The sequence below is a fragment of the Physeter macrocephalus genome, chromosome 2 (assembly GCF_002837175.3).
Source record: "Physeter macrocephalus isolate SW-GA chromosome 2, ASM283717v5, whole genome shotgun sequence".
In the NCBI taxonomy this organism is placed as follows: domain Eukaryota; kingdom Metazoa; phylum Chordata; class Mammalia; order Artiodactyla; family Physeteridae; genus Physeter; species Physeter macrocephalus.
The window spans coordinates 86065906-86080590 of NC_041215.1; positions in this window are offsets into that span (position 1 = coordinate 86065906).

Below are 14685 nucleotides of genomic sequence, written 5' to 3' on the forward strand. Positions count from 1 at the left end.
TTAAGATTGCTAAATACATTTATACTAAAGACATGTAGTCAGAATTGCCAGCCATCAAAGAAAGGAGGAAATAATCTGGGGGTAAAATCTTCTATGATCTTATGAAGCGAGAGATTTTCTTCATAAGCCACAGCAGACACATTCAGCCCTGTAAGATTGAGCATAGAGAGGACAGTTTACAATACAGAACACACATTCCTGCTAAATGCTAGGCATTGCTATCTCACTAAATCCTAAGAATATCTGTGTGAGACATTTTAAGTTTATTATTTTATGTTTAACAGACAGTAGAACAAGGGCACTGACCAATCAGAATGATAGCCCTGCGAGTAGAGTAGAATCCCAGAAGCCTCCCTGCTTGGCGAGGTATTGACCCTTTGGTTCCTGAATTTGGGGAGGTCCAGAGGATCCTGGAGTAGAGTGGGATGTGGGGATTGGTGTGATTGAGGCAGCAGCTATTTATCAATGTGTGGAGGTGCTTCAACTCTTTATTAACCAGTGTGGCAATACCTCTGTGAGCTGGCTGAACGTGGGTCCCAGCTGTAGGCATTATTTTACAGATGAAGACATTGTGGCTCAGAGAGGTTAATTAACTTGCTCCAAATCACACAGCTACTAGGAGGCAGAGCCAGCGTTCAAATCCATAGCTGTCTCACTCCAAACACTGAGCTCTTTTTTTCTATGCCATGCCGCTGCTATAATGCTTCTTAGAAATTTTGCACTAAAGAGTTGAGTCCAATTTTTGCTAAGATTCCATCTGAGTAATGTGGATAAAGACATCAGAGATACACTAGCAAGCGATGAAAGTTCACTGAGAGCAGAGAAGGTTTATTTCAAACTCAACTGATTGCCTTTAGAGTGGTGCATGTTCCTACATATAACTGATGCACAGTAGTTTGCTGAATTAAAATAAAATGTTTATTTTTGTACTTTTATATAGAGAGGTATGTAAGATATATACCAGCCCTTTTTTTCTTTTAGATAAGCTACAATTCTAGGTAAGAGCAAGATATTAAACTATTAAAAATGCTGTTATTTTTTTCTCAGTTGAAATAATTTAGTTTAAATAGAACTGAACTGAGAGAGTTTTGCTTGAATTCAAAATGAACATAAATAACTAAAGCTTAAATTATAGGGGACACTGTAAGGGGACACTGTAAGGTTTAAAATTTTCATGTATAGAAGTAAAGTTTGTCCTGAGCAGTAACATGTATTAAGTGCCATCTGGTTGTTGATTTCTTCCTAAGGAAATAAGCAGAAAATTGATTAGATGCTAAGCTCTGTCCCTTCTTATGGGAACAGCCAAGGAAAGACTGGAGATGTACTCTGATGTATACCATATTCAATTTAGAAAATTCAATAAGTTCAAGACACTGAGTATGCTAGATAAAATGTAGCTGAAACAGTCCCTAATGTATGAACCGATTTTGTTCCAAGTGTTTATTTGTAATTCGGTATTCTAGAACTTTATATGCAAATTTCTGTATATAAAACTGAAAAGTCAGTAGATATGTCCTCAGTCTGACTTGTGAAATTTATTTTACCTATGCTGTATCTCAACTATAGAACTAATTGTGTTTTATGCTCTACCTTTCATGTATTATATTGTTAATAAGGGAATAACATTCAGAGTTACAAATTAATTTCTAGAAATAAATTTGCATTTGGACCTTCAGTCTTGACATAAAGCAAACAAACAAACTGAAAACCCATAGTTGAGATCATATCCTCCCATATTTTCTCAGGAATAAGGCAGAAGTTCGTCAAAGAAAGGACTGAAGGGTGAATGAGGTTAATTGCTAGATTTGCAGTGTGATTCCAGGAAAACACGTTGAAGAACACTGTAAATCTGTGTTCCGAATTCCAACTATCAGCATGGATTGTAGCACTTAGAATTTTAGACCTGGATAGAACTTTCAAGATCAGCAAGTTAGGCATATTTTTCTAATTTGAATAAATTGAATGACAAGTCTTTCTCCTCCCTCTTCATCTAATTCTTAAACACAAGTTAGGACCAAAGAATCTTCATGCTTTTGCCTGGCCCACTTTTCTTGTTGGTATATGGAAGCTCACTATACAGCAAGATTTGCAGGACATTCAAGGGCCTCATGCCAAGAAATGTTTATCTTCCATTACAACCTTCCTTTTATTAAAGCATCCATTCTGTTCCCAGGGTCTATTCACTTTGCAGATATTTCTTACATTTCCATCCTGTGCACAGCACAATCCTAGTTGATGGGTAAATACAGAAACAAATGTGGTTTCTACTCTCAAGAAGATTATCTAATAGGTAAGAAGAAAAGATACAGATACTTGTCAAGTAGCAGTTCAAGAGGTTAATCAAGAAAGTATAAACATGCTTGCAAAATAAAGAGTTCAGATGAGAGGTGCCATGAGTTCAGAAGGAAAGAGCACTGTAGTGGAATTGAGATAGATGAATTCATGGAAGGGCAGGACAGGTGAGGCTGGGGCTTAAAAGTATGTGTTTGAGAGGATGAAGATGGAACAAAAGAACGGAGCATGGGAGAAAAAGGATTCAATCCCAATTGGTGATCTATTGAAAAGGGTTAATGAGACAGAAGAGAATCCATGTTTAACATGGGCTGCTATAATCATCCGCTAACCTGCTGATTAGGGGCAGTGACAACCTGATATGGTAGAATAGCCTTGGACTTGGTGTGGGGTGGCGGGAAGGGGAGATTGTCAGAAGACAGAGTTCATCTCTGCTACACAACAGAGACAGGGTTTTGGGTGAGAAGCTAGACTTTTCCTGTCTAATGTTTCTTCAAATGTGAAATGAGGGGTTTGAGTCTGATGGTCTCTAAAGACCCATCCAGCTCATAGTTTCTGAGGCTTTGATTCATTTTGCTGAAAAGAGAGTAAGTGGGGTAGTTGCAGAACAGAAAGTGAAGGGAGTATCAGGAAAGGGATTCTAAAAAGGTCCAGGAGGAAGCAGGAGTGACGGGCAGCACCCGAGAAGTGGCGCGCTAAGTGGAGGAGTGAGTCTAGAGAGGCATTTCTGTAAATGGTATCTGGATCTGGCCCTGAGATTCTGTACCACTACCTTTGACTCCCTCTGTTAAGCAGACTTGTTCATTAACTACTTCCTTCTCTCTGCTGCACTTCCTTCACTGTCATCACCACCCCACCTACTCACCATGTACACCCAAATAGCAGAGGAGAGAGAACACAGAGGAAATGGGTCTCTGCTTCTTTATTGTGGCAGCTCCTAGAGCTCTTGCTTTTCCCTTTTCAATTTGTGCGTTTTGAATTGCTACTGATGGTGGCAACTGCAACTCTGCTCCTTTGGTTTGCAGGTGCAAGGCCAATAGCTTGATGACTACATCCTTCAAATCTGCCCAGACACCCCTTGTGACAACATATTCAAGTATCTCCAGCTCTGTGTGGGATAGAGGAAAGCTTAGTTAGGAGTAGGGACTAAAAAGAGACCTAGTGAATGCAACTCGAGTTATCAAAAAAGCAGTAGCAATTACAGGTTGAAGAGTCAGGGTCAGTACCCGATACATTTCTTTGTTTGCCAAATGCAGGCTTACGTGGGACTTCTATCAACATATATTTATTGAGTGCTTACTATGTGCCAGACACTGTTATAGATGCTATAATTTTCTCTTAGATCTAAATCTTTATGATAAATGGAAATAGATTATGAAATACTAATCCCTTTTGAAGAAACTATTTCTGCTTCATGTGGTAGCACTTAGAACATTCACTGCTGTGAAAATCCATTAGCATCTATATTTTTTTCTGGCATGGGCTCTATTATTGAGAGCTCCTCAATACATTTCATTAACATTTTTCTTTAAAGTGACCCACCTAACTAAGATTTCCTAAGTATTACATGGATATGCTTGCCATTTATTTTTGTTCTGTGAGAGAAATGCCTCCTGCCGTTAAAAATCATCTTGTTAATATCTATCTCATCCCTTCTTAGGGTCCTCTATCCTCCATCAATATATTAGAAGCAGCTGCTGTACTATTTTGTGTCTCTAGATCTTTGCATAAGCTAGACCCCTGGCTGGGAATGCATTTCCTTGCATGGAAAATACCCATGTAATACTCTTCACAACCATTAAAAAAATCTCCTTTGATCAGTTCTTCCATCCCAGTTAGAGCGCTCATTTCCCTGTTTGGGGCCCAATGTATTCTGTACAAATTCCTATTATCCTCTCTCTCACATGGTATTCACAGTTATTTACTCAGTTTTCTTTTCCCAACTAGACTTATGAATTCATTGAGGACAGGGACTGTGTCTTATTTGTAGTTATAGCCTCAAGATGTAAAGAAGAGAAGCTCAATATATGTCTAATAAATTAGATGAATGAATAAATGGATGAATGGGTGAACAGACAAGCAAATGATATATGCATGCATACCTTCAACTGCTAGGAACACATTGTGCTAGTATTGTGAGGAATGCAAAGAAATACAAGCTGGATACTTTCCTGGAGATACTTACAAGGTACAACAGCAATGCATTGGGATGCATGTAGAGGTTCCTGAATAATGTACCTTAAAGGAAGAAGGCTCCCCTTTCCCAAAGATGCAGTCTTATAAGAGTCTTTGTAAGTTGGAAGCAATATTTTTAAAAGGCAGAAAATTCTGTAGTTAAAGAAAATTCAGCAGTCGAAGCGTTTCACTACTCCATCTGTGGATATAGTGGAAACATTTAGCTGCCTGCTGTCACACTACCACTACCACTGACTTCTCAGATTTAGTATTCAAGGCTGACCTGAGCTTAACTTGTTCTGTGTTAGATTACTCAACCTGTCTGCCTCACAGAAACTCACCTCCCTAACCACTGCTTGCTGCTTTCTCTTTCTGAGTTTGCCTACACCCAAAGCCGCTGTCAGATGTCACTGGGATGAGACCTCACAAGGTAAGTGAAAAAAAACCAAAAACACAAAAAAACAGGAACAAATGCTTTTCAAGACCGAATTTGGTGAAGGCAGTGGCCCAAGAATGATAGGAAGCACCACCTTGCAGCGTTTCCTATTTGGGGTATGGAAGGGCCACACAGCCCTGGTTTATGTGGAATCATAGATGGTGTGAGTGAAAAGAGGCAGAGCCCGGGGTCCCAAGTGCCCTATCTGAAAAGGAAGCAGGCTATGTTGTCTAGACAAGAGGAAATGCTTTATTTTTCGAGGAAAGTTTATCAGGATTTTAAAAGCCAAATGATGCCTAGAAAATATAACTGAAGTTTTACTGATTCCTTGGTTTTTAGAAGACTTTCTTTTTGTTTCATTCTAAAAGTCTATCTTTAAGCCCAAAATGCAAAGAAAACTTAATGAGACTAGTGATTCCAAAAAGATATAGTCCTGTTGTGCAGCAGACATCCTCTTTATTTAAAAAAATTTCCCCTCAGGAGTTTTAAACTTGGGGCAGAATCAGTATCATGACTAAGACTTTTCTTCGTCTCCTTTTGGCAAATACAGAGTACATGCCTGTTTAATAATCATCTAAAAATGCTCCAAGTTTCAATGTTGGAAATAGTTTTCTCCTACGTTGTAAATATTAGATTATTCAGGGCTCCTTAAACCTTCTTTTTTCACGAAAAGGCAACACAGATGAGAGAGACCTGTAGTCCTCCTGCTTCAAGGATTCGCCTCCATTGACCTTCAGGCCTTTTGTGCTTTTTCCAGGCTGCTCCCACACTCCCCCATCTTCTGCCCTCATGGAATGTAAACTTTATCAATTAAGACATATCAATTAAGACGTGAAACCAGAGGCTTTGAGAATAGATTGGACAGTGGTGTTGAAAATGAGTTCCTTTTCACTTTGATTGTTAAACATTCTACACATTTTTATTGATATAAATTATTTTATTATAATTATAGTTGAGAGTCAGCATTTGGGCATATTTAAAAGACCTTCCAACATAGAAAATTATATTTTGTGTTGATATGTTTTGGGCCTTTTAGCAACATATCTTTTCCAGTAATTTGTGTTATATTTGTGCAAAGCTGAAGTGTCTAGTTCTGGCTCTGGCAACTATTATCCCAGAGGACACTGGACCTGAGATTACACCAGAATTTCATTTTTTCTCAACTAGAGATGTTTTTCTTTCCAGTGTGTAACTGTGCTGTTTCTCACGGCTGGTTCTAATATCCAGAATTCTCTCTGGGCTCAAGAGACATGATAAGCCAACAGGAATATTTTGCATTTGTGTAGCTTTTATATACACATATTTTATTCTCTTAATACCTATTCAGGTTATGGGTATATTTTATAAAATAGCAAACTCAAATGGCTGACAAACTGCTGTATAGACTCTGGAGCCCAATTGCTACATTTAAATTCCTAAACCACTGCTAACTGTTTATGTGATTTTAGGCAAATTACTTACTAGCCATCTGCCTTAGTTTCCTCATCTGTAAAATACTGATTTCTACCACACTGGGTTGTTAAATGAGATCATTTATGAAGTGTTTAGAACAGTGCAAGTTGTAGAGTAAGTACTATTTACGTTTTTGTTAATTCAAAAAGATACATGCACCTCAATGTTCATAACTAGAAAAGCACTAAATCGTTAATGGAGACATCCGCTCCTCATGACTAGCAGTAACCTCCTTGTGAGTAGCAGTGACCTTCTGCCAAAGTGTGTCCTTGACTGAATGCATCTTCCTTCACCAAGATCACATATATGTAACACTAACCTCCTCCCTCACGTTTTCAGAGAGGCTCCTCAGAGCTACCTGAGATGCTGTCTCCTGGGCTATAGTCCTCATTTTGCCCCAAATAAAACTTAACTCGCAACTCTCATGTTGTGCTTTTTTTTTTTCTGTCAACAGGTTGTAAGTGTTGATTATCTAGGGAGGTGTGTGCAGGATAATTGTTGAGCAGGATGTGGAAAGGGGAGCCAGAGGGCTAAAAGTTGACTAAAAGGGAAACAAAATGATTGCTAGTGTGACATCCAGCTGCACTTGCTTCTGCTAGATACGCTTACAGCAACTTCAGTCAAATCTTTCTCCATCCTATCCTCACCCTGACTTAATTTCAGGCTGTGACTCATGGCGGCTGATTTGCCCCAGACAGTTACCCTCCTTCAGAATTCAGTGTTGATGAACTGGTAGAGGTTCCAGCAGTATACTCAAGTCTTGTCTTTGCCCACCACTTGGAATCGTTTTGCATTCCCTGAAAAAGATACTTGTTTTATACAATGTACTTTACTCTTGTTTTTCAGGCAATCGGTTCCTGATGCTCTTAAGGCTGTTACCCATCACTTTTGGAAGGGTTCTGAGGAAACAGTATGAAATTAATTCCTGATTGCTTAGGCTTTTGTGGTTCATTAGGGCCCTAACACTCCTGAGCCAGGGCAGTGTACCTGAGAGGATGATAACAGCGATTTAATGGTTATGTGCTTCATATACATAAGAAGAACTCTATGGAGCCTGCTGACAGAAATTTTGGGAAACAATAGAGTTAGAAATGGTAAACATTCTGAAAATAAAGCAGCATTGTCTTAGAAATGCAAGAAGGCAGAGGCAAAATATATGGTTTGAATCATTAACAATACAGTTAATGTCCAGAAAAGCCATATTTTAGGCTAAGAATGTGTCCTCTTTATCATGGCTTTCAGTCACTTGAAATTTTATATTCATTATTCTGGTTGTATTGAGACAGGCTTGGGACTTGGGACCCTTTGCTGCAGTGCTGCAGTGCTTGCGCTTGGATAAACATCTCCTCAGGCAACAAAATACAAAGAAACTGTATGGGACTAAAAATAACTGCATGCACTTGCAGTTGGGGCAAATTCTGGACCAAAAGACACAAAAAGACCAAAAAACCCAACTGCCCCTTCTGAAGAACCTGGAGCAAAAACGGTGTCGGGAGCAAAAGCAGGGTACTGCACATGGCTCCTGCACAGAACACCACCTAAGGGGTGGGCGAAACACCTAAGCCTCCCCTCCAGCCGGATCCCTGGACTCACCCCTACTCTCATTCCAAGTAAGGAACAAGCTTGTCGCACCCCTACCCCCCAGGGAGTGAGCTAGCAAGGGAACCTGTTGTTTGTTCTCCCCCCCACCGGCTGCTGCAGCAGGGGTGCCAATAAAGCCTTGCCTGAATTTCTTGTCTGGCCTTTAGTCAATTTCTATTGATTGGGGAAGGCCAAGAACCCTGGTCAGTATCAGTATTTTCTACCAGCTCTAAGGGTGGGATTATGTACCACATTCATCGATTGACATTGGATGGCAATATTCAGGCACTCATCTTGTCTTCACTTTAAATAGAATAATTTAAGAATACTAATTCTAAACTTACACTCCCTGAAGGCAAGGCAAAGATTTTAGAGTGGTATTTTATTTTATTATTTTTTTCATAGTGATTGATTTTAGAAGACACAAATGGTTTTGCTACAGTATGTGTGTTACTACTTCTATCTTTACAGGGTTTCTAGTGTCGACTGAAAATAATTACACAACATGAGAGTTGTGAGTTAAGTTTCATTTGGGACAAAAAGAGGATGATAGCCTGGGGACAGCCTCTCAGATAGCTCTGAGGAACTGCTCTGAAGAGGTAAGGGGGGTGGTCAGTATATATATATATATATATGACTTTGGTGAGGGGGGATACTTTCAATTAAGCACACATTTTGGCGGGTCACTGCTAGTCACGAGAAGGTGGCTGCTAGTCATGAGGAACAGATGTCTCCATTAATGATTTTAGTGCTTTTCTAGATATGAGAAGATGCAAGAATTTGCACTCATAAAATCTTCTCCTGAAAATATCTAACTATCCGAAGGCCTGCTCTGCCAGGTTTTCCCAGAACACAGAGTGCCTCATTCCTGATCTCTGCCCTGAATTGCTTTCAGGGTGTATTGAAGGTCAGCAACTGCAGTGACTAGTGACCTAATCCTTGTAGAGGCAGATGGCGAGTGACAGTTTTTATCTGGCACTAGTTTACTGCTGTTTGAAAGATGAATATCAATGGTATAACTTAGGAAGAACATTAAAAGTTATCCTAGTACAATAAAAAAGTGGACCAATACATAAACCATTTTGGACATTTTAAAATTTATTCAAAAATTATTTTTCGAGAGGAGAAAAAGATGTTTAAACCCTGAGGTTGGGAAAAAGAAATCTTAAGAGTCTTTTTCTGAGCCTTAGATTTTCTTTGAGTAGTTTCCTCCCCTTCAACATATTTACAAAACCAAACTCTTTCCTTTTCTCAAAAAATGCACCTACTGTACAGAGGAGAAGTCGGGGAGTGATAGACTAATGCAGTGTGAGAATTCTGAGTTTCTAACACATGAGCAATTAATTGTTTTCTTTCCCTATAATGCTGGGCTTTGGCAATCACTTGTTTAGGACAGAAGTCTTTGGATCATGTGAACTGGCAGAGTGTAAAAGAAATACATAAATAAGGAAAGGCAAATATCCTTCTTACTATCCTTTTTGAAGAAAATCAACAGTATGTTAAAGAGCAGTAGGTCAGATACTGCTCTTCCTGTGATCTCAGGATCAACATTTTACTTTCTGTTGCTTTAAGTTAACTCTTCCGAAAAAATATTGGGGGTGGGGGGGGCATTGCAGTGTTCTTTTCAAAATTAATGAATAGACTTCTTGAATAATCAAAACATGCTGAAAGCCCTTGCTTTTAGAATCCTGTGGGAAGTTTCCATCTGTTGATTAGCTGAGAAGCTTACTTTCAGTATTAATGTGCAACGGTCAGTTGCCTTCTGGTACAAGTCAGTATAGATAATTAGTCATCAGCTCAATAACTCTTGACAAGACAGGTTTCTACAGAGAGGACCCACCCCTCCCCAGTACCTTAGGGTTTTGCTTAATTGTAAAGTCTAACATCTTTACCCTTTTTAAGATCTTGAAACCTAAAACAATTAAATAATGTACTTCAATCTTATTAGTGGAGAAAATCAGTAGTAGAAAATGTATTGACTAACTACAATGGCCTTTCATCCTGGACACCGAGAGTCACCCTGGAGAATCGTCACAGTAATTGAAATAAAAGCCTTCGTGGGCTCTTCCCTGTGTTATAAATGTGTCTGCCAAGCAGTATGCTCAGAAACTTATTAATGGACAGCTGTTTAAGATAATGTTCTTATAAATGTCGTTGACGTGCCAGCTCCATACTTGCAGTCTCTCTAAGATTTATAATTTTCTGTTCTCATCTTCAAACTACATGAAAATAACCCATTTCTAGTGAAGCTTCATCAAAGAATAATAAACAGAATGTCTTTCTTTTAACTGTACATATGCACTGATGTTATCTGCTACTTTATAAGTAAGAGGAACTATTGAGAGAGAAATAGTTTTAAAAATAATTTCATGTGGACAGCTCACTAACTGTTTTCATGTGATGCAGGTATAAAAATGATCACAAAAGTAAAGAAATAAGAAGAACAGGCATGTTACTGAGCTATATGCAAATGATTTTACATGTGAATGTAGACATCTTTAAAATAAGCATTTAAAAAATTCATAACTAAAATCTTATGTGTAGTAAAACTTCTAATATTTTATGACCCACACATCATTTATCTTATGTACAAATTAATTTGAATAAATGTTTAATTTCTGTATCATCTCTTAATCCCATTCTCTCTTTTATATTCTCTCTCTCTCTCTCTCTCTCTCCACACACACACACACACACGCACACACACACACACACACACACACACACCTGCCCCTTTTTTTCTCTCTCTCTCCACACACACACACACACACGCACACACACACACACACACACACACACACACCTGCCCCTTTTTTCTTTACCAAATGCACACATGGAATATTTTGACGGACATTAAAAGACTGAGGTCCATATTAAACTTCAGATAATTACAGCTACAAACACAGATTTTATTTAGAAAACGCAAAGGAAGTATTTCTAAGAAATGAAAAGACAGTTGATTATACAGGCTAATTTTCTATGATTATAGAACACATGGGTACAAATTATATACACTCTATTCCTCATAAACTGTGATTTTGATGAAGAATTCCTTCAGTGAATAATTTGATTTAGAAATGAAGAGAAATTTGCTTTTGTGACAATAAGACAAATTCTTCCATTAGTGGCATCTACAAGAATAAAGCCTTTCCAAATCCTCTGGGTTCCCTAAACACTAAAATGGACCTCACTGTAGATATATCTTGGGTTTGGTTTATACTGTACGTGTAGCACTTAAGTTGCTTTATCTAGAACAGTGAGGAGTCACAAACACTAGGAACAGAGCTTCTCTAGAGGCTTCAGCACAATGCTGTATCCTCTGGTTGCAAATTATACCTTAATTTACTTTTGTTTACTTTCAACTAGACAGTATGTTGATGAAATTCATGTAGAATGAGCCCTGGCTCTGGGCCAAGTGGGAAGTTCATACCCTTTCTTAGATTTTACTTTCTAGTGCCTTTTCCTACAACTTTTATATACTGCTCAGTAACTGACAACCACAAGTTTATATTTGTTTTTGTTTGTTTGTTTGTCCGGAAACTACCCCTCAAGTAATTCTGTTGAGAATTGGAGCTGATTGTCTAGTTGTCACTTTAAAGAGTATTGAAACATAGTTATGGTAAGGTTTATTCTCTTCTAACAGGCTTGCTTACTGTTGAACAGATATGGCTTCTAAGCCATTAAGAATTACATATTTTCTTGACCTGAGTCTTTCAGGTCCAGTGTGAGCTAGCCGAGAAACTAAAGTAGGCAAGAGTGTTTTGGCTCCAAGAGGGAGAACAAATGAAAATGCAAATAATTTAGGAGGCTGAGGGGAAAAACATGGATGGATGGGGCTAGGATTGTCCAAGAAGAGGGAAGAGAATGAAAAGTGTCGAAAATAGAAGCATGCAAATTCAAAATTTAAGCTGAGAATGAAAAACTCAGGAACTAAAAAGGATAAGCCAGCAAAGTAAGAGGAGGTAGGATCCCAGAAGCAACAAACAAACGAACAAAAAACGGGAGGTGTGAAAAGAATGGAGCCTTCTGTAGTGTCAAATGTTGCAGTGAGCTCAAGTAACAGGAGACTAGAAGAGTGCTCAGGGATGCTGGGGACCGTGATTTCATGGTGGACTTTGAGAGAGCATTTTGAGAAGACTGATTGGCTGAGAAGGATGGGAAGTGGAGCCAGCGAGCATAAACAACCCTGATGGAAATATGTGGTAATAGGAGGGAAGAAGCAGAGTGAATAGTTTGAGATGGAGAGAAGACTGAGGGAAGAGATGCATTGGATTTTTTGGTTTTTGAAACTAAAACTCCATTTCTGATATAAATATGAGAATTTAAAAAGCTCCTGGAGTATTTAGAACATTTCAGGGCTTTAGCTTTAATAAACAAACGGACAAAGTTAATTTAGTCACTTGAAATAATTTACATTAAGCTTAAACACAAAATTTACATAGTTTTAAACTTTAATCAGCTTAATTTCGAATACACTGACACATATCTCATAAATATCGATTAAAATGACAATGTTGGGCTTCCCTGGTGGTGCAGTGGTTAAGAGTCCGCCTGCTGGTGCTGGGGACACAGGTTCGATCCCTGCCCTGGGAAGATCCCACATGCCACGGACCGGCTAAGCCCGTGCCCCACAACTACTGAGCCTGTGCTCTAGAGCCCATGATCCACAACTTCTGAAGCCCGCGTGCCTGGAGCCCGTGCTCTGCAAAAAGAGAAGCCACGACAATGAGAAGCCCGCGCACCTCAAGGAAGAGTAGCCCCCGCTCGCTGCAAGTAGAGAAAGCCCACGCACAGCATTGGAGACCCGACACTGCCAAGGATAAAAACAAACAAATAAATAAATTTATAAAAAAAAAAAAAAAAACGTGTTCGCATTTTCATTTCTGTGAATACCTTTATGTTCTGTATGCTGTTGATGACACATGCCAAATATAATGTTAGTTGAACATTAAATAAGTTAGAATGCGTTATCTCTTTAAAATATGCTGGCATATTTCATAGAAATATAAGAAATATTTTCACTATAATAATTTTGAATAAAACCTTAAAAATAATAGCATTAAGGAAAAATCAAAAGATGACTTCTGTCAATTAAGATCAGCAATAATCATGTTAAGTGCTATGGACTAATGAATAGGAGCAAGTAAAAAAGACACAATAATTGTTAAGTTACAAGCTATCTTAAATGGGTCTGCATTCCTATTGGTTCAGCCTATAGTGAATAAAATGATGATCAGATGCTTTAAACTTGATATGGGTTGGATTTAAACAATTTAAGAAAACCAAAGAATGTGTCATGGTCTTCTTCATCCTAAACTTCTAAATTTTGGTGTTTCTTATGGCAGCATCCTAGGTCCCCTTCTCTTTGCTGACTAATCTCTCCCTAAGTGATTTCATTCATTCCCAGGGTCTGAAGTACCATTTACATGCTGATGACTTCCAAAACGTCTCTCTCTAGCAAACGCCACTTCTCTAAGCTCATGTATCTATTTTCTCCTTCTTCTCTTTCTCCTACTTCTCCTTTTTCTAACAGCTTAACTGAGGAATAATTTGACATACAGTAAACTGCACATATTTAAAATGAAGCATTTGGTAAGTTTTGACATACATATTTGCCCAAGAAATGATCACCACAAACAAAATGGTGAACGTAGTGACCATCCCCAAAGTTTCCTCATGCCTTTCCTAATTCCTCCAATTTCCCCCACCACCTAACTGGTCCCCAGGCAACTGAAAATCTGCTTTCTGTCACTTGGCATTGGTTTACATATTGTAGAATTTTATATAAGTGGAATGATTTAAAATAATGTACGGAATCTTCCTATAGTATTTAAGAGGTTTCAGGGCTATAGCTTTAATATGACAACATAAAGATAGACAAGGTTAATTTAAACAGCCATTTGCAAAAATTGTTTTCATCTTTTTTTGGTCTGGTCTTTTTCACTCATCCTAATTATTCTGTGATTCATCCATGTTGTCGTGTTTATCAATAGCTCATTCCTTTTTCTTGCTGAATAGTGGTATCGTATGAATATATCACAATGCATTTATCCATTCACTTACTGATGAGCTGATGAGTTCTTCCCAATTTTTGGCTATGACAAATAAGGCTGCTATGAACATTTGCATAAGCCTTTGTATGGACATATGCTTTAATTTATCTTGGGTAAATACCTAGGAATGGAATGGCTGGATCATATGGTAGGCATATGTTTAAATTTCTAGGAAGCTGCCAACCTGTTTTCTAATGTGGTTGTACTGTTGTTATTCCCACCACCAGTGTATGAGAGCTCTAGTTATTCCTCATCCTCGTCAACACTTGGTATGGTCAGTATTTTAATTTTAATAGCTGTGTACTGTTATATCCCTAGCAATACATGATGTTGAGTGTCTTTTCAGTGCTTATTTGCTATATGTATATCATTTTTGGGGAAGTATCTGTTCAAATCTTTTGCCCATTTTGTAATGGGTTGTTTGTTTTATTATTGAGTTTTGAGAATAAATATAGTCTTTTTCTAGGATATATTTATATCTAAATATACATATTTCTCTAGATACAATTTCTTTAGCAAGATATATGATTTGTAAATATTTTCTCCCAGTCTATGGCTTGTCTTCATTCTCTCCTCAGGGCCTTTCAAAGAGCAGACATCTTCTTTTTTTTTTTTTTTAACATCTTTATTGGAGTATAATTGCTTTACAATGGTGTGTTAGTTTCTGCTTTATAACAAAGTGAATCAGTTCTACAT